Here is a 22,239-nt window from a genome sequence, read left to right as displayed (position 1 = left end):
GAAATACACATGGAAGTTAAATAAGAGTATGCACAGGAATTAAAACTATACAGGCAACTGAAAACACTGATACAATTCAAACATGGGAGATACATTCTAAGACGGAGTAGAAGGACCTGCACTCATCTCCTACTGCAAGAACAGCAAAACTGCAAGTAGCTGTTGAACACCCATAAACAAGAGGATGCTGGAACCCACCAAAAAAGATATCCCCATATTCAAAGTCAAGAAGAAGCCACAATGAGATGGTAGGAGAGGCTCAATCATGATCATATCAAATCCCATTCCTGCCAGGTGTGTGGCCCACGAACTAGAGAACCACAATACCAAAGAATTTCTCCCACTGTTGTGAAGGTTCTGAACCCCACTTCAGGCTTCCCAGCCTTGGGATCTGACAAAGGGACTGGGAATCTGCTGGGAATTTGGCCTTGAAAGCCAGTGGGATTTGATTATAGGACTTACACAAGACTGGGAAAAACAGAGATTCCAATCTTGGAGGGCACAAACAAAATCTTGTGTTCACCAAGACCCAAAGGGAAGGAGCAGAGACCCCACAGACAACTGAACCAAAACTACCCGCTAGTGTTGGAGTGTCTCTTGTGGAGGCATACGTCTGCAGGGGCTCACCACAGGGATGCGGGCACTGGCAGCATCAGGCTGGGAATGTCCCCCTTTGCATAAACACTCTTGGACTTGCCACTAATCCTTTCATAGAGCCTGTAGACCTCACGCCAAACAACTAACAGGGGGCAGGGTGCAACCCATCCATGGATTAAAGCTTTGCAGAGCAAGGCCCTGCCCACCACAGCAAGACACAGTTTTTCCCATTGTCAGACCCTCCCATCAGGAATCTTACCTCATATATCACAGGGAAGACACATGAAGCAACAAGAGGCACAGTCCCATAGCAGCTAAAATAAAAAAAACATATTATAGAAAGTTAATCACAATGAAATTCAGGAAGTAAAGTGCCAAATGAGGGGCTTCCCTTGTAGCTCAGTCAGTAAAGAATCCACCTGCAATGCAGGGAGTCACCTGCAATGCAGGAGATCTGAGTTCGATTCCTGGGTCTGGAAGATCCTCTGGAGAAGGACATGGCAACCCATTCCAGTATTCTTGCTTGGAGAATCCCATGGACAGAGGAACCAGGCAGACTACAGTCCATGGGGTTGCAAGAGTCAGACATGCACTTAGCAACTAAACCACCACCACCAAGTCCCAGATGAAAGAACAAGATGAAACCCCAGAAAAACAACCAAATAAAGTGGAGATAGGGGACCTTTCAGAAAAAAGAATTTAGAATAATGATGGTAAAGATGATCCAGGACCTTGGGAAAGCAATGGAGAAGATGCAAGAAATGTTTACTAAAGACCTACAAGAACTAAAGAACAAACAGAAATGCCTAATACACTAGAAGGAGTCACAGCAGAATAACTGAGGCAGAAGAACAGATAAGGACCGGAAAAAATATTTGAAGAGATAATAGCTGAAAACTTCCCAAACATGGGGGAAAAAAATAGTCAACCAATTACAGGAAACACAGAGTCCCAGGAAGGATAAACCCAAGGAGGAATACACCAAGACACATAGTAATCAAATTGGCAAAAATTAAAGACAAATATAAAATATAAAAAACGACAAAGGGAAAACAATAAATAACATGCAAGGGAATTCCCATCAGGGTATCAGCTGATTTCTCAACAGAATCTCTACAAGCCAGAGGCAATGGCAGGATATGTTTTAAACAATGGAGGAAAAGAAGGAAAAGAACCTACAACCACTACTCTACCCAGCAAGATTCTCCTTCAGATATGATAGAAAAATCAAGAGCTTTCCAGACAAGCAAAAGTTAAGAGAATTCAGCACCACCAAACCAGCTTTACAACAAATGCTAAAGGAAATTCTCTAGTCAGGAAACACAACAGAAGGAAAAGACCTACAGAAAATAAACCCAAAACAATTAAGAAAACAGTAACAGGATCATACATATTGATAATTATCTTAAATGTAAATAGATTAAATGCACCAACCAAAAGACATAGACTGGCTGGGTAGATGAAAACATGTGCTTAAATGCACTTCCACTTACCACATCACTCGGCTTGACCCCTCAAATTGAATGTAATTATTTTCTATTGTTAAGTTAATCATGTTCCCATTATGGCTTGCAATTGAGATTATATTTTACCTCTTGTCTGGCTACTGATTGTGAAAACTGATAAACATCTTTTATTATTGTGACTATGTAACTATTACTCACTTAATACCATTGAATCATGATTGTTCAACAGAAAAAGAATAGAACCATACACCATCAAAACTATAATTTAGTTAAAAAAAAAACCTGTAATTATTTTTTAAAATCAAGATGCATATCAGAGTTATTATAATTTTTTTGGAAAATACAAATGCCCAGGTTCCTTTTTATTTTCCTCCAAACATCCAGATATGTTTCTAATAAGCAGTCATGTTTAAAAACAACTGGATTATATCATGATCTTTTACTTTTATCTAGCTCATTTCACTTTTTCTATTTCACATTCAGTGCTCCCATTTCATTTAGTTTATGTTTTCCAACTTCTCTAACTCTTCTTTTTGAGGTCTTTTCTCAAGACTTTATAAAAATGGTAGAAAAACATTTGCAAATATATATATAAAGAATATATAATATTATTAATTTAAATTAATATATATTAATTTGTATACAAATTTATGACATTTTCATTCTACTTGTTTGACTTAGTATGAATAGAGTGCTAGATAATTAATTAAAAAAATAGATATTCAACAAACAACAAAGTTTTACTCTATAGCACAGGGAAATATAGTCAGTACCTTGTAACCTATAATGGAAAATAATTTTAAAAATACCATATATGTATATGTATAACTGAATCACTGCTGTGCACCTGAGAGATTGTAAGTCAACTATATTTCAATAAAATATATATACATATATATTAAGAAAAACAAAAATACAGTCATGGGAAATTGAATAATCAGGGTTTAGGTTTCTCTCACTATCAAAAACATACTCTTTGACAAGTACAAATTCATTTTGTTACTATGTGTTTGAACAACCTGAATAGGATATATCTACCCTTAATGTCAGTTTTCTTTTTCCTTTTCCCATATTTTATATTTTAACAGTTTTAAAATATACATATAAGAGCTTACTATATTTTCAAAAATTACTGTTACATTCAAATATATATAACACTTCTTTAAGAAAAATTAAAAATCATAATAATTTTAAATAATGACACGTGGTGACTCGGTCACTCAGTACTGTACAACTCTTGCGACCCTATGGACTGTAGCCCACCAGGCTCCTCTGTCCATAGGATTTTCCAGGCGAGAATACTGGAGTGGGTTGCCATTTCCTTCTCCAAAATAATGGCATAAATTCTGAATAATTAATACATATATAATACTTTAAAGTATCTCTTAAGACAAATATTTTTTCAGCACATCTAAAACTTATATGGAATATTGTCCTACAGTAAAGTTCAGTGGCTAAAACAGTTTAGTTGTCTTTCAGAATACATTTTAGTATTCATGTTTAGTAAGAGCTTTATAAATTACTGTGTAGATTGTAGCTTCTAGAAAGTACACAATTCACTGGGAAGTCCTTATTTTAAATTGAGGCTGAATCTATGCATGACAAATTATAATTTGTTAACTACAGTTTAAAGATGCAGACAAATGGATACTTTTCAGGGCACAATACTCATTTATACCCCTGATGTTCAAACAGCCTCTCTCATCACTGAAAATCTGTTTTGTTTTGTGCTATTTATTAATAGCAACACTTCCACTTTCCTTGAAGGAATAGAATTTTTTTCTTTTTTTTTAAGATAAAGAAAAAAAAAAAAAAAAAAGCTTTGAACTAGTATTTCCCTGGAGTCTACCATATCACTTTTCCTGTTGCAGAGGAAACTCAACTCACGGAGTTTCTGATTAGAAAAAAAATTCTGTGAGATTTCCCTGTAGAGAAAGACCATGCCTTGGGGAAAAGTCCCCAGTCAATGTGAAAAGCCACAAGGAAAACAATGTCCTCTCTGGAAATTTAAATCAGCTTTCATGGGGAAAAAAATGAAAGACTTACTCTATTTGACACAGAAATTCATAAAGAAAGAGAAAAGCTGATATTCTGAACATATTTTCAAATTTATAGTTTCATTTCTAGCACTACTAAGGACTTATTGTATAAGGAGAAATAGAGCAATAATTGATTTTAATTGTTCGTTTTAGAAATTATGACTAAAGACAAAGAAATACACTGAGATTACACTTTTATCCTTAAAAATTAAGTTGAAAAACAATCAAATCATATAATTAGAATACTCCAATTTATTATAATTGAATACACTATGGAATGTATATTTTTAAAGTTCTATTCACTTTTTAAAAACTTTGATTGCTATAGTCTATTAACATAATTAATAATTCTGTTACTCTTGGAGTCTAGTGCCATGATCTAGATAATGAATCATTTAAAAAGAAGAGAACCCCAGGGAAGCAAGCGTAAATTGTTTCTCTACTCCATGCCTAAAATGGTTTCAACATTTTAGATTAGAATATATTCCTAGTAGGTTATATAAATTCCTGTGGGAATATTAGCCTCCAGCTAGATTGACTGAGTTTAAGGCACATTTGAAATGTTATGAAAAATAGAAATATTCCTCAAGAAGGTAATTTCATTATTCTGTTCCACAAATAGGGAAATCAGGATACTTGAACAAGCTCATTGAAAGGTGGTAATGAAGATTTGAAATGAGAATTAGAGACAGAGCCTGTGTTTTCAGGCCTGAAGCTTATTCAACTTGAAAGATTAGCTTAAATAACCTGCGTTAGGAACAGAGTATTACACATTAAAATCAAGTATGAAAGTAAATTTTCAATTGGATTGAGAAAATAAAATACAGCAATGTTTAAATTTTACAAAGCAGGACACTACTACATGATTCGAAACATCTAGAAAATATATTTGTCTATATAAACCTTGATAGTTTCTTTATACAGCAATAGAAATATCAGACTTTGCTCTACATTGGTTTATTTAGAAGGATGTAAGTGGGAAGGTACTATGGCCAGGATGGCCAAAGTTTATAGGAATGTCACCATATTTCTACTGTGCACAACACAAAAGTGTGTGAGAATTAGGAAGATGCATAAGCAACTGTGAACTGTACAAATTTAGCCCCAAAATTCCATACCAGGAATATGCACTCAACCATCCCTTAATCCCTGGACACTATCACCTAATCCCATTCTATCAGACAGTAGGGGAAGTATGATGGACTAGAAATTAGAGTGGAAAGAAACATCATTCCTACTCATTTACTGTTAAAATTATCTTACTTTTGCAAAGTATACCCAAAAATGTACCCATATGAACATATTGCAAGTGAGGAGCATGAAACCTTAACTTTTATTAACTTGAAAGAAACCTGGTATATTACTATTGGTTATATTAATTAGAGTATCTTGAAAAAATCCCTAACATATGTGAGAATTTGAGCCAACTCTAGAAGATAATGAAGGACAGGGAAGCCTGGCATGCTGCATTTCATGGCGTTGTAAAGAGCTGGACATGACTTAGTGACTGAACAACATGCTATAAAATAAATAATAGTTACAGGAAACAGTCATCCTAGAAAATATAGAATAAACCTGATAGTCAAATATTCTCTCTTTATATATCCCTTCATGCTTGTTTATTTGCTAAAGTCTTAAGCTTTTGTTTAGAAAAGATTTGTTACCTTTTTTAGATAGGAAGTTCATTAGTTTACATAATATCAGTTATATAGGAACAGACAAACATGCGAGTTTGAGTGTTCTTTCAAGCATTTCCCACACATCTATGGACTTACGTAAAGTTGAAAATCACTGTAGATAAACATGCAAGTCTGAAAGTGAAGTCGCTCAGTCATGTCCGACACTTTGTGACACCATGGACTGACTGTAGCCTACCAGGCTCCTCCATCCATGGACTTTCCCAGGTAAGAGTACTGGAATGGGTTGCCATTTCCTTCTCCAGGGTATATTCCCAACCTAGGGATCGAACCCAGGTCTCCCATATTGCAGGCAGACACTTTACCATCTCAGCCGCCAAGGAAGCCCATGTATGTTTATATAGGTAAACATAAAGGTACAGTAATTGACAAAGGTACAGACACAATTATAATAAAGATCAGATCAGTCGCTCAGTCGTGTCCAACTCTTTGGGACCCCATGAATCGCAGCACGCCAGGCCTCCCTGTCCATCACCAACTCCCGGAGTTCACTGAGACTCACGTCCATTGAGTCAGTGATGCCATCCAGCCATCTGTCGTCCCCTTCTCCTCCTGCCCCCAATCCCTCCCAGCATCAGAGTCTTAACAGTGGTAATAATAACAATAGGGGGATATACAAACTATAGACATAAAGTTTTAAAAACTGCCATGATATGATCTTTGCTTTTATCCAGAATCATTATTTCAAAAGGTTATTTCTCTGCCTCCATTTTGGAGAAAGAAATGGCAACCTGCTCCAGTGTTCTTGCCTGGAGAATCCCAGGGACGGGGGAGCCAGGGGGGCTGCCGTCTATGGGGTCGCACAGAGTCAGACCGACTAAAGCGACTTAGCAGCAGCAGCAGCCATTTTGTTTTTACTGATGTGATCCTTAAGTCACAGGGCTACAACTACCAAAAATACTGCCAGTTATAAAAGTAATTAGAATGCCTACAATTTCTACTCCAGCAGGTTGATAGTGTTAGAAAATCATAATACATTTTTGAATGAAAGAATACATTTTGGGGAATTTTACACACTTAGTATCATTTTGAAAAGCCATAAATTGATTTTTTGTTCAAGTTTCAATTCTCAGCAGAGATGGAGTTAATGGACTACTCAGACACCCTGTAATTATCTCAAATTCATATTAATGTCATTCTTGTCAAACACAAGACTCTTTCAAATATATTTTTAATTCAAATATATTTTTATTTATTGTATTTCTTTCCCACAAATTCTAATCACTCAATGTTATTTAAAAATTAAATATCAGTAGTTTTCATTATACAGATAATATTACATATAGTATCAAATTTATAAATATAAGAATTTATAAAGTAAATATATTCTCTTCTGGAACATTTTCACTCCCTAGAAGTAACTATTGTTAATAGTATCCTGTTTATTATTCCTATATCTCCTGTACTTTGAAAAAAAGGAATGAAGCTATATGAATTTTTTGGCACCTTGATTTGTTTCATTTATATTAAGAGAAATTATCTCAGTAACAGCTATTTTTATAATAATATGCATATTTTTCACAAGTTAAAATAGGAAAATAATTTTTTTGAATTTTACTTTATGTACTGAATATTGTGAATTAATTCATTTATGAATAAAATTTCTTTCTGCTGATAGCTGTCTTAAATTTGAAGATACAGGAATTTGCCTTCTGGTTTTTAATTTCTCATAACTTTCTACCATCATATTTTTCTAATGCGCGAATTCAAATCATCTTTGTGGGAAAACACAGTGACATTTCTTTATTTATTGCCTTTATATTATAGGTGGCTTTTTTCATGGAGGCAGTTCTTATGGCCCCTTAGCTTTTGATGTGGGAACCTAATGTCTCTCACAAAGCTAACAAAATGGCAACCTATGTTGTACTACTTAAAAATAATAACTATATTCACAGGATTAGGGAAATCAGTATGAAAGACAAGTTATTGTAATGTAAATACAAAATATTTGTACCCGTCTGTCCAGTTTGCAGATAAGAATTTTCATGTATGTGTGTAAGTGATTGGCTATCAAAATCAGTTATTTTTGATAATTAAATGAGTCATTTTTTTTCAGAAATACTTATTATAATAAAACAATCATTTATGAGAATTAATATCACAAATTTCCACATTTTAACATTATTTAAGAAGAAATAAGTTGACACAGACTTCAGATTAGATTTTTAAACATAAATACCACTAAATCTAAACTAGACTTTATTATTAACTAGCTTCATATTCCTGTAATATCTTCCATCATGGCAAGAGTCCTGACATAGGATATTAGGCCCAAAGATTAACAATATGAATTGCAAATCACATAAATATATATTTGAATGCCAGCCTTAATACTTAAGCATTTTCATGTATAAAATCATCAGCTCTATTTAGCATGATTGCTATAATAATTATAAGAGAAAATATATAATACATAATTTGTTAATGCAACTTGTATACATAGAAAGCAGTCAATAAATGATATTTTTAAATGGCTCATGTTTATTTGTAAAATTATTAAAGACTTTACATTTTATATTTGTGCAAATATTTACCAGTAAAAATTACCTACTTATATTCCATCTGTATTTTTACTGAGCTCTATACTGCTGTTAGAGGACTTAATACGCAGAACACATGTACAGGTAGGTAAATTAAAAATTTGCTCTTTCAAAACAAAACAAAACAAAAGATTTGCTCTTTGGAGGAAATACCCCTCAAATATTACAGTTATTTGATATCTTGGAATGGATTACAAACAGAATGGCATCTATTATTTGAGACTCAATTATATATCATGGCATACTCCTTGGCATCTTACGAATAAATCACTTTTTAGTGATTATAAATCATAATATATTATAAATCAATTCAGGTGGGCCCTCCAAAACTTAAATGTCTTTTTGTAAAGTCTAGTTAAAAAAAAAAAAAAGACAATTTACTTCCTTTGCATGTCTCATCATACCCAGTAGGATGAGGACAGCTTTTCACAAGTTTGGGGACACATGATATATTTTAGAAGAAAGCTTGTATCCTTTTAATGACCTTAAATTATACTTTAATTCTGAAAACTAAAGAAATAATGGTGTATGGTCTAAGTTCATTGTTAGGCACAAAACTAAATACAGTCGCTAATGCACCTGATTTATGGTGCATGATTCCTTGAGTCACGAACCTTCACTTTTATGTTTTCCAGTGGATAATTCATTAGTGCATGCACATATAATATCACATAGTGGTTAACATTTATTCATAAAAACATTATTATCTTCTTCAGGACCTCAAACTTAAGCTGTTTTTCCAGTAGGGACAAGCCTGTCATAAAATTTCCCCCAAACTACATCTAATAGCATACCTTTGATATATTATTAATCTGGTTAGGGGCTTATGATGTGTCCTTTTAATTTGCAAAGTACTTTGACCTAAGGCCATGTTCTAATAAACTAAATTTGCTATTTCAGTCAATTTAAATGGTTTTGCATTATAATGAACTCAGTTTTTTTCTTGCTTCTGTCACTGACATGACATGAATAGTCCTAGAAATAAGTGGTGAATCTTGTTGTAATGACAGTTGGGATCATGTAATGGAATATTGTGGAGGCACTAACATTTTGTGAAACAAAAGAATTTAAGTTTTAGGGTTCAGCTACAGCTTGCAAGGAAGATGCAGCAATTCTTCCCCACAATCTGCTGTTGTAATGAACAGAAAGGAGTGTTAGTGGCTAGATGGCATAAGTCCTGGACCAGGGCATGAATTTGGGGAGCCTCAGAGGACAGGGAAAGACACTGGCAATGGTATTAAGAAACCATTGTGGACACACTGTGGATATTCAGCTGTCTTTACACAAGACAAATGTTGGCCCTCCTCATCAATAGCAATGGGATGGACTATCTTTGGGTAACCTTAATGACAGTAAAATTGCTTATTATTCATTATATACCATCATTGGCATATACCAGAAACAGATTATTTTCCTAAGGAACATAGCTTCAATATGCAAGAATTTTCACTTTTTCATCTTGGTCATATTTATATCCATCACTCATATTTCAATAAAAAATATTATACCTAGTCAAACATAAAGTGGATATTGAATGCCTCCAATATGACTTTAACTGTTACAAATTTCAGTGTTTGAATTTGAATACTCCCTGATATAGACAAGTGAGAAACAGTGGAGTGATCATTTCTCTGCAGTATAGTAAAGGGCAGAAGAGCAGGACTGGAAAATGCTTGATTCAGCTTATTGATGAGTTTGATCCCACATCTCTGATAAGCCCTTGAAAGTGAAGCTTATGATGAACGAGTTAAGAAAGCAAAAATGGCAATATATATACATACATACATATATATATAATTTATCTTTTGAAAATATATTAAATTAGAACTATTTTATAGGATCCATCTACTAGAAAAAGCATTTTGCTTGTCTTGTGGAAGTTCTCGGTTCACATACTATTGAAGCCTGGCTTGGAGAATTTTGAGCATTACTTTACTAGCATGTGAGATGAGAGCAACTGTGCAGTAGTTTGAACATTCTTTGGCATTGCCTTTCTTTGAGATTGGAATGAAAACTGACCTTTTCCAGTCTTGTGACCACTGCTGAGTATTCCAAATTTGCTGGCTTATTGAGGGCAGCACTTTCACAGCACCATCTTTTAGGATTTGAAATAGCTCAACTGGAATTCCATCACCTCCACTAGCTTTGTTCGTAGTGATGCTTCCTAAGGCCCACTTGACTTCACATTCCTGGATGTCTGGCTCTAGGTGAGTGATCACACCATCATGGTTACTTTCGTCAGATCTTAAGATCTTTTAATTTTTTTGTATACTTCTGTGTATTCTTGCCACCTCTTCTTAGTATCTTCTGCTTCTGTTAGGTCCATACCATTTCTGTCCTTTATTGTGCCCTTCTTTGCATGAAATGTTCCCTTGGTATCTTTAATTTTCTTGAGGAGAAAATATATATATATATAGTGAAGGACAGGGAAACTTGGTGTCCTGCAGTCCATGGGGTGATAAAGAGTCAGACACAACTGAGTGACTAAACAACACCTTAACAACAAAATATCTTTATAAAATCATCTAGAATTTAGAAAGTAAAAGGTATGCTATGTACATCCCCAATATTCATGTATTAATATTTCTCAGAAAAACATTATAATAGTATATTTATTAACTTTTGATTGTTATCACTATGAATTTTTAATGTTAATAAATGTGAGATTATTGACATTTTCAACTGACTTTTCTGTAAGACAATTCATAGGTATTGGTTTCATAGCATTATTCTGTGCAACCAATTTCTACCAGCATTTTGTCTGATAAAATTCATAAATTGTTGACCATACTTTTATGCTACTGGGTTTTTGTTTTTGTCATCTGCTTCCCCTTCAGTATAGAATATACTTATCCAGTTAAAATTTGAAATTTCATTGAAGATTCTTCCTGCAATTTAATATTTAAATCTTCATACAGTGTTTGAGTCCTCACCATCTTGTTCAGCTTCTGCAAGTGTGGTATAGTACAAGTATGGAGGATGATGTGAACCAAGGTGATGAATGTTAGGTTTAGCCTGTGGGTCATAAAATTGGTCTTTTCTTATTTTTTACAAACTTTACTTTAAAAACTTGCAGTTCACTAAAATTTTCCAAAAAATGTTTCAACTGTTCTGTCTGTAAGATAATTTGACTAAAGTTTTCTAGTTGTTTATGAACAAATACAAACAAAATTTAGTACAATAATATTTAAAATGCCAGTAGTATTGTGGAACACACAGGGTAATTTATAAGACATCTTTCAACAATTCAAATATTTCTAAAAACACATTGATTATCAGAAATGAAGAGAGAGAGAAATCTTGTACTCCAGGCTGAAATAGTTTTCCAACAACTTTTCCACAAAGTTTGGTATATGATATCTCTTGGTGGGAAGAATATAGGTTTCATATACACTATGGATAATGCTAAAGTTCCACTCTGTGATGGTTAATTTTGTGTGTGAATTTGGAAACTGATTTGAATGAAATTATTATTTAAATGAGAGCATGTTAGGTAGAGTAGTGGGTCTCATCTGATCAACTGAAGGCCTAAGTAGAACAAAAACACCAGAAAGAAGAAATTCTCCAGCAGATGCCTTCAGCCTTCATCTTCACCTTTGGCTCTTATGGGTCTCAATCGCGCAGTCCACACTGCAGATTTGGAACTACCAGACTCCATAACTGGGTGAGCCAAGACCTTATAATTAACTTATTTATATATGTGTACAAAACAGACACACACACACACACACACACACACACATTCTACTGGCTCCCTTTCTTTGGAGAACTCTGACTAATATAAACTACATAGGTTTCTAATTTTGTTGAAATATCACTTTTACCAAAAAAATTCTTCCTCAAGCCGTTTATTAGCATTATCAGGGGAAAAAAATATCTCAGGCGCATATGCTAACCTTTTAAATAAGTTTACAGTGGCACTCAGAATGTTTCCTATTGACACACTAAACTAAATTTGTTTTGGATAATGATGGATGGTAATATACACCCAACAAGGTATGTAAGAATTTATTTTGCACAGGGGACTTTCTGAAGGGAGTAGAGCAGTCTCCTCAGCAGAAGCCAAAATGGCTTGAGCAAAGGAACAGGTGGAGTGACTGTGATTTTGTATGTGGTTAGGAGGTGGGCTGGAGTAAGGAGAGTGTGTCAGTACACTGACAGGGATGCACTTTGTGCATGGTTTGAACTTCCCACTAGTGTGAAGGAAGAGGCTATGTGGCCATGTGAGTATTTTTCATCCCTTTGCCCAACTACGGAGCAAGAGGGGAAGTAGGAGTAGAATTTGAAAATTGCCAGTGATCAAACAGCAATCAAGTCAGACACTTTTTTACAACTGTGAATACATAAGTTGAATAAAATATCAACTGATCATTGAAATAAACTTACTCTGCATTTGAAAAACCTAAACATAAAATCTAAAATTCCAAATTTATGTACATGTGAGTGCATCTGTGTGTGTTTATAAAATCAGTTTTTTCTGCACACATCAGCAGAGGTAAGGGCCAATATCACCATTACCTAGTGATTTCTTGAGTAAAAAGGAAAAACACTGGAACATCATAGCATTGGGATTTCTCGATTATCAGAAATATGAATGTCACCCAGTCAAAGTATGCTATTCAGTTTTTCACAATCCGAATGACAAAACAGCAAAGAAAATGTCTTTTGGTGGCATTTTTTTTTTTTTTTTTTTTTTTTAGTGTTAGACGGCAAATGATGGGCAGTGTGGAGATAGAAAGTTAGCAGTGGAAGAGGTTTAAAAAGAATGGAGTGAGTTTGAAGTAGTTATGGGGAAACAAAGGGTCCGTTGCTTCAGTATGCTGTTTTAAGATTCCATGTCTGTCAGTGGTTGCCTCCCCCATCTCTGCTCTTTCATGAAGTGATACTAGGCAGAAAGAACTGAACTGTGTCCATAGAATTTTGTCATTCAGAATAGTAGTTATATCAAATGTATGCTCACCTTCACAGATATAGCAGGCTTGGGGATTTTTCTCAGAGTTTGTATGAAATGTAGTTAATCTAGTTAAAAAACAACGAAACTTGGATATACTTTTATCAACACCACTTCAGTTAAATATACTATTTTTATTTTCAGTTCTGCATCAATCAAATTTAATATTTCTATGTGAGGAGAAAATCAAATAAAAATTTAATGAAGAGCAAAAAGCAAAAACAAAACAAAAACAAGAACAACTGATTATCAGCAGCATTGACTCCTACAATAGCTTTCCATAAAATGCCACTTCAAAGAGTGAATGTCTATTTCAAGTGCTGCTGGATTGTTAATGAGTCATTCATGACAATTTGCTACTTAAATGGACATATGAATGAATGCTATTATATTAAGTGTGTTACATCATAAAGAGAATAGATAAGCAAGAGTTAAAAGTAGGAGGAAGAAAGAACGTAATGCCAATTGAGTTAGCATGAGCTTAAAATAAGTCCTTTTATATTTTTTGTTCCATCATACAAAAGCTGCTGTTTAGCTATCGAAAGTGACTTAGACCCATTTGTATTCATCTTCTTCTAATAAATTAATATTTACTATGCAAAGAATAAGTCTATTTTTTTCATCTAAGTATCTCAACAAATATATGAATTTTCCCAAAGTTGACTGCAAATTATTTTGGACAGAAGGATAAGTCTAAATGTGTAACAGAAGCACAATAAGCATTCTTTTTATTTTATTTAATTTTGAGATTTTTGTTGTTGTTTTTCAGTTGCTAAGTTATATGCAACTCTTTGCAATCCATGGACTGCAGTATGCCAGGCTTTGCTGTCTTTTACTATCTCCCAGAGTTTGCTTAAATTCATGTCCATTAAGTCGGTGATGCCATCCAACAATTTCATACTCTGATGACCCCTTCTCCTCCTTCCCTCAATCTTTTCCAGCATCTGAGTCTTTTCCAGTGAGTCGGCTGTTCACATTAGGTGACCAAGATACTGGAGCTTTAGCTTCAATGTCAGTCCTTCCAATGAATATTCAGAGTTGATTTTCTTTAAGATTGACTGGTTGGATCTCTTTGCCGTCCAGGGGACTCACAGGAGGCTTCTCCAGCACCACAGTCCAAAGTCATCAATTTTTTGGCACTCTCCCTTTTTTATGGTCCAGCTCTCACATCCGCACATGACTACTACAAAAATCATAGCTTTGACTGTGTGAAACTTCACTGGCAAAGTGATGCCTATGCTTTTTAATATGCTCTTTAGACTTGTCATGGCTTTTCTTTCAAGGAGCATCTTTTAATTTCATGGCTGCAGTTTCCATCCAGTGACTTTGAAGCCCAATAAAAGTAAACTCTGTCACTGTTTCCATCATTTCCCCATCTATTTGCCATGAAATGATGGGATTGGATGCCATGATCTTAGTTTATCAATGTTGAGTTTTTAATCCAGCTTTTTCACTCTCCTCTTTCATCTTCATCAAGAGGTTTTTTAGTTCCTCTTTGCTTTCTGCCATTAGGGTGGTATCATCTGCATATGTGAGGTTGTTTTGATTTCTGTCAGCATTCTTGATTCCAGTTTGTGATTCATCAAGCCTGTCATTTCACATGATGTACTCTGCATATATGTTAAATAAGTCAAGGGACAATATGCAGCCTTGATGTACTCAGATCCCAATTTTGAGCCAGTCTGTTGTTCCTTGTCCGGATTTAACTCTTGTTTTTTGGTCTACACACAGGTTTATCAGTAGACTGGTAAAGTGGCCTGTATTCTTGTCTCTTTAAGAATTTTCCACAATTTGTTGTGACCCATACAGTCAACATCTTTAGTGTATTCAGAAGCAGAAGTTTTCCTGGAATTCCCTTGTTTTTTCTTTTATTTTTTTAATTAATTTATTTTAATTGGAGGCTAATTGCTTTACAATATTATAGTGGTTTTTGCCATACATTGACTTGAATCAGCCATGGGTGTACATGTGTTCACCATCCTGAACTCCCCTCCCACCTCCCTCCCCATTCCATCCCTCAAGGTCATCCCAGTGCACCAGCCCCGAGCACCCTGTCTCATGCATCAGACCTTGACTGGCAATCTGTTTTACATATAATATACATGTTTCAATGTTATTCTCTCAAATCATCGCACACTCAGCTTCTCCCACAGATTCCAAAAAAGACCGTTCTATACTATTGTGTCTCTTTTGCTGTCTCACATATAGGGTTATCATTCCCATCTATCTAAATTCTATATATATGTGTTAGTACACTGTATTGGTGGTTTTCTTTCTGACTTCACTCTGTATAATAGGCTCTAGTTTCATCCACCTCGTTAGAACTGATTCAAATGCATTCTTTTTAATGGCTGGGTAATATTCCATTGTGTATATATACCACAGCTTTCTTATCCATTCATCTGCTGATAGACATCGAGGTTGCTTCCATGTCCTGGCTATTTAAAACAATGCTGAGAAGAACACTGGGGTACACGTGTCTCTTTCAATTCTGGTTTCCTTGGTGTGTATGCCCCGCAGTGGGATTACTGGGTCATATGGGAATTCTATTTCCAGTTGTTTTAAAGAATCTCCACACTGTTCTCCATAGTGGCTGTACTAGTTTGCATTCCCACCAACAGTGTAAGAGAGTTCCCTTTTCTCCACACCCTCTCCAGCATTTATTGTTTGTAGACTTTTGGATAGCAGCCATTCTGACTGGTGTGAGATAGTACCTCATTGTGGTTTTGGTTTGCATTTCTCTGATAATGAGTGATGTTGAGCATCTTTTCATGTGTTTGTTAGCCATCTGTATGTCTTCTTTGGAGAAATGTCTGTTTAGTCCTTTGGTCCATTTTTTGATTGGGTCATTTATTTTTCTGGAATTGAGCTGCATGAGTTGTTTGTATATTTTTGAGATTAATTCTTTGTCAGTTGCTTCGTTTGCTATTATTTTCTCCCATTCTGAAGGCTGTCTTTTCACCTCACTTATAGTTTCCTTCGTTGTGCAAAAGCTTTTAAGTTTAATTAGGTCCCATTTGTTTATTTTTGCTTTTATTTCCATTACTCTGGGAGATGGGTCATAGAGGATCCTGCTGTGATTTATGTCAGAGTATTTTGCCTATGATTTCCTCTAGGTATTTTATAGTTCCTGGTCTTACATTTAGATCTTTAATCCATTTTGAGTTTTTTTTTTTGTGTATGGTGTTAGAAAGTTTTCTAGTTTCATCATTTTACAAGTGGTTGACCAGTTTTCCCAGCACCACTTGTTAAAGAGATTGTCTTTTCTCCATTATATATTCTTGCCTCCTTTGCCAAAGATAAGGTGTCCATAGGTGCGTGGGTTTATCTCTGGGCTTTCTATTTGGTTCCATTGATCTATATTTCTGTCTTTGTGCCAGTACTATGCTGTCTTGATGATTGTAGCTTTGTAGTATAGCCTGAAGTCAGGCAAGTTGATTCCTCCAGTTACAGTCTTCTTTTTCAAGATTGCTTTGGCTATTCGAGGTTTATTGTATTTCCATACAAGTTGTGAAATTATTTGTTCTAGTTCTATGAAAAACACCGTTGGTTACTTGATAGGGATTGCATTGAACCTATAGACTGCTTTGGGTAGTATACTCATTTTCAGTATATTGATTCACCCGATCTATGAACGTGGTATATTTCTCCATCTACTTGTGTCCTCTTTGATTTCTTTCTCCAATGTTTTATAGTTTTCTATATATAGGTCTTTTGTTTCTTTAGGTAGATTTATTCCTAAGTATTTTATTCTTTTCATTGCAATGGTGAATGGAATTGTTTCCTTAATTTCTGTTTTCTCATTGTTAATGTATAGGAATGCAAGGGATTTCTGTGTGTTAATTTTATATCCTAAAACTTTGCTATATTCATTGATTAGCTCTAGTAATTTTCTGGTGGAGGCTTTAGGGTTTTTCATGTAGAGGATCATGTCATCTGCAAACAGTGAGAGTTTTACTTCTTTTCCAATCTGGATTCCTTTTATTTCTTTTTCTTCTCTGATTACTGTGGCTAAATCTTCCAAAACTATTGAATAGTAGTGGTGAGAGTGGGCACCCTTGTCTTGTTCCTGGCTTTAGGGGAAATGCCTTCAATTTTTCACCATTGAGGATCATCTTTGCTGTGAGTTTATCATATATGGCTTTTATTATGTTGAGGTATGTTCCTTCTATTCCTGCTTTCAGGAGGGTTTTTATCATAAATCGATGTTGAATTTTGTCAAAGGCTTTCTCTGCATCTATTGAGATAATCATATGGTTTTTACCTTTCAATTTGTTAATGTGGTGTATCACATTGATTTGTTGATATTAAAGAATCTTTGCATCCCTGGGATAAAGCCCACTTGGTCATAATGTATGATCTTTTTAATATGTTGTTGGATTCTGTTTGCTAGGATTTTGTTAAGGATTTTTGTGTCTGTGTTCATCAGCGATATTGGCCTGTAGTTTTCTTTTTCCTTTTCTTTCTTTCTTTCTTTTTTTTTTTTTTGTGGCATCCTTGTCTGGTTTTGGTATTAGGGTGATGGTGACCCCATAGAATGAGTTTGGAAGTTTGCCTTCCTCTGCAAGTTTCTGGAAGAGTTTGAGTAGGATAGGTGTTAGCTCTTCTCTAAATTTTTGGTAGAATTCAGCTGTGAAGCCATCTGGTCCTGGGCTTTTGTTTGCTGAAAGATTTCTGACTACAGTTTCGATTTCCATGCTTGTGATGTGTTGTTAAGATTTTCTATTTCTTCCTGGTTCAGTTTTGGAAAGCTAAACTTTTCTAAGAATTTGTCCATTTTTTCCAAGTTGTCCATTTTATTGCCATATAGTTCCTGATAGTTGTCTCTTATGATCCTTTGTATTTCTGTGTTATCTGCTGTGATTTCTCCATTTTCATTTCTAATTTTGTTGATTTGATTCTTCTCCCTTTGTTTCTTGATGCGTCTGGCTAATGGTTTGTCAATTTTATTTATCATCTCAAAAAACCAGCTTTGTTTAGCCTCTATATGTTTGTACTTTAAATAGTTTTTTGCCTGTAGTTGACATTTAATCATACTTCACTGTGATCAGAAAAGATGCTTGGAATGATTTAAATTCTTTTGAATTTACCAAGGTAGATTTATGGCCCAGGATGTGATCTATCCTAGAGAAGGTTCCATGTGCACTTGAGAAAAAGGTGAAATTTATTGTTTTGTAGTGAAATGTCCTATAGATATCAATTAGGTCTAACTGGCCCATTGTTTCATTTAAAATTTGTGTTTCCTTGCTAATCTTCTGTTTAGTTGGCCCACAGGTGTGAGTGGGGTATTAAAGTCTCCCCCTATTATTGTGTTACTGTTAATTTCCCCTTTCATACTTGTTGGCATTTGTCTTACATATTGTGGTGCTCCTATGTTGGGTGCATATATATTTACGATTGTTATATCTTCTTCTTGGATTGACCCTTTGATCATTATGTAGGGTCCTTCTTTGTTACTTTTCAGAGCCTTTATTTCAAAGTATATTTTATCTGATATGAGTATTGCTACCCCTGCTTTCTTTTGGTCTCCATTTGCGTGAAATATCTTTTTCCAGCCATTCACTTTCAGTCTGTATGTGTCCCTTGTTTTGAGGTGGGTCTCTTGTAGACAGCATATATAGGAGTCTTGTTTTTGTATCCATTCAGACAGTCTGTCTTTTTTGGGTAGCATTCAACCCATTTACATATAATGTAATTACTGATAAGTATGATTCCATTGCCATTTACTTTGTTGTTTTGGGTTCGAGTTTATACACCCTTTCTGTGTTTCCTGTCTAGAGAAGATCCTTTAGCATTTGTTGAAGAGCTGGTTTGGTGGAACTGAATGCTCTCAGCTTTTGCTTGTCTGCAAAGCTTTTGATTTCTCCTTCAGATTTGAATGAGATCCTTGCTGGGTACTGTAATCTGGAGTGTAGGTTTTTCTCTTTCATCATTTTAAGTATGTTCTGCCATTCCCTTCTGGCCTGAAGAGTTTCTATTGAAAGATTAGCTGTTATCCTTATGGGAATCCCCTTGTGTGTTATTTGTTGTTTTTCCCTTGCTGCTTTTAATATTTGTTCTTTGTGTTTGATCTTTGTTAATTTGATTAATATGTGTCTTGGGGTGTTTTGCCTTGGGTTTATCCTGTTTGAGACTCTCTGAGTTTCAGGACTCGGGTGGCTATTTCCCTTCCCATTTTAGGGGAGTTTTCAACTATATATCTCAAGTATTTTCTCATGGTCTTTCTTTTTGTCTTCTTCTTCTGGGACTCCCATGATTCGCATGTTGGGGCATGTGACATTGTCCCAGAGGTCTCTGAGTTTGTCCTCATTTCTTTTTTCTTTTTTCCTCTCTGCTTCATTTATTTCCACCATTCTATCTTCCACCTCACTTATCCTATCTTCTACCTCAGTTATTCTATCGTTGGTTTTCTCCAGAGTGTTTTTGATCTCAGTTATTGCATTATTCATTATTCTAAAGCGGGCCCTGGGTTGCATGTACTTTCCAGGTCTAAGCGGCTCAGGTTCAGGTTCTCAAGTACTCCACAAAAGTGTAGACTTGGTTTGGCCTGCGTTTTGTGCCCTTCCCAGGTCCAAGCAGCTCAGGCAACCAGGTGCTTGGTGAGCACATTCTCCCCAGGAAGGGTGGTGCATCTGATCACCTCCCCTGTCCCAGCCCCTTGGTTTTCCGGGTGTGCAGTGGGAGAGCCATCTCAGATGTACTGTGTGTCTCCTCTGGGGAGGTAATCTCTGGCTGCAACCCTCCTGGTAGATGTCAACTGCCCAGGATCCCAGGAAGACTTGGTTAGCAACTTGGAGCCTGCTCGCAGTTTGGTTGAGGATGCCTCTCTAGGGCCGAGATTGCCCGTTTCTGGCTCTGGCTGTCACCTGCCTGCCTCTCTGCCTCCCGTGGGGGATAGGCCAGTCTGCAGCCAGCTAGCTCTCCTCTGGTATTCGCTCAGTCCTTTCTTCTGTGAGTAGACCCAGTAGTGCTTTAGGTTAGAACTTTTCATGGGAAAGTTCTCTCTCTCTTTTTACTCTCTCTCTGGCTATCCCACACTTTGGGTTGCTATCTCACGTTAGCTCCCTCAGATTGTCCTCAGGGCATTTAGGCTTGGTCATTACCCTAAGCAATGCAGCCCACACCTCCCTGTTCAGCCCCTGCTTGCTGGTAATGGACGTGAACTTCTAGGCTACTTCTCCACTGGGAATTGCCATTAGGCATGTAATCTGTGGGTTTTATTTATTTTTCCTCCTGGTTATATTGCCTTCTGAGATTCCAAAACTCCCCACAGACCCGCCCGTGAGAGAGTTTCCTGGTGTTTGGAAACTTCTCCTCTTTCATGACTCCCTCCCCGGAAAGGGTCTCCATCCCTAACTCTTTTGTCTCTTTTTTTATCTTTTATATTTTGTCTTACCTCCTTTCAAAGACAATGGGCTAGCCTTTCTGGGTGCCTGGTGTCCTATGCCAGCATTCAGGAGTTGTTTTGTGGAATTTGCTCAGCGTTCAAATGATCTTTTGATGAATTTGTGCAGGTGAAAGTGGTCTTCCTATCCTATTCCTCCGCCATCTTCTGCTTTTTCTATGATTCAGTGGAATTTGGCAATTTGATCTCTAGTTTCTCTGTCTTTTCTAAATCCAACTTTTACAACTGTAAGCTCTGGTTCACATATTTTTGAAGCCTAGTTTGAAGAATTTTGATCATTACCTTGCTGGCATGTGAAATGAGTGCAATTGTATGGAAGTTTGAACTTTCTTTGCCTTTTTGGGATTGGAATGAAAACTGACATTTTCCAGTCCTGTTGCCACTGCTGAGTTTCCCAAATTTGTTGACATGTTGAGTGCAGCACATTAACAGCATCATCTTTTAGGATCTGAAATAGCTCAGCTGGAATTCTATCACCTCCACTAGGTTTATTTGTAGTAATGGTTCCTAAGGGCAACTTCACCTCATACACATGATGTCTGGCTCTAGGTGAGTGGCTAACCCTCTAGGTTTTCTATGTCATTATGACTTGTGTATAGTTTTGCTGTGTATTTTTACTACCTCTTCTTAATTTCTTCTGCTTCTGTTAGGTCCTTGCAATTTCTGTCCTTTATTGTGCTCATTTTTGCATGAAGTGTTCCCTTGGTATCTCCAATGTTCTTGAAGAGCTCTCTAGTCTTTCCCATTCTCTTGTTTTCCTCTATTACTTTGCATCGTTCACTTAGAATGGCTTTCTTTTTTCTCCTTGCTATTTTCTGGAACTCTATGTTCAGATGGATATATCTTGCCTTTTCTCCTTTGCCTTTCACTGCTCTTCTTTTCTCAGATATTTGTAAAGCCTCCTCAGATAACCATTTTGCCTTTTTGCATTTCTTCTTCTTGGAGCTCATTCTGGTTACCACCTACTGTGCAGTGTTATGAACCCCCACACATAGTTCTTCAGGCACTCTGTCGACCAGACCTAATTCCTTGAATCTATTTGTCACTTCCACTATTAATCATAAGGGATTTGATTTAGGTCATACATGAATGGCCTAGTGGATTTCCTTACTTTCTTCAATTTAAATCTGAATTTTGCAATAAGGAGCTGAGCCACAGTCAGCTCCTGGTCTTGTTTTTGCTAACTGTATAGAGCTTCTCCATCTTTGGCTACAAAGAATATAATCAATCTGATTTTGGTATTGACTGTCTGGTGATATCCATGTGCAGAGTCTTCTCTTGTGTTGTTGGAAGAGGGTGTTTACTATGACCAGTGTGTTCTCTTGGTAAAATTCTGTGAGACTTTGGCCTGCTTCATTTTGCACTCCAAGGCCAAACTTGCCTGTTATTCCAGGTATCTCTTGACTTCCTACTTTTGAATTCCAATCCCTTATGACATATAGGACTTTATTTTTTTGGTTTTAGTTCTAAAAAGATCTTAGAGGTCTTCATAAGACCTTTCAACTTCAGCTTCTTTGGCATTATGGTTGGTGTATGGACTTGGA

Source organism: Bos indicus x Bos taurus, chromosome 17 (genome assembly GCF_003369695.1).
Source record: "Bos indicus x Bos taurus breed Angus x Brahman F1 hybrid chromosome 17, Bos_hybrid_MaternalHap_v2.0, whole genome shotgun sequence".
Lineage (NCBI taxonomy): Eukaryota > Metazoa > Chordata > Mammalia > Artiodactyla > Bovidae > Bos > Bos indicus x Bos taurus.
This window is presented reverse-complemented; position numbering follows the sequence as displayed.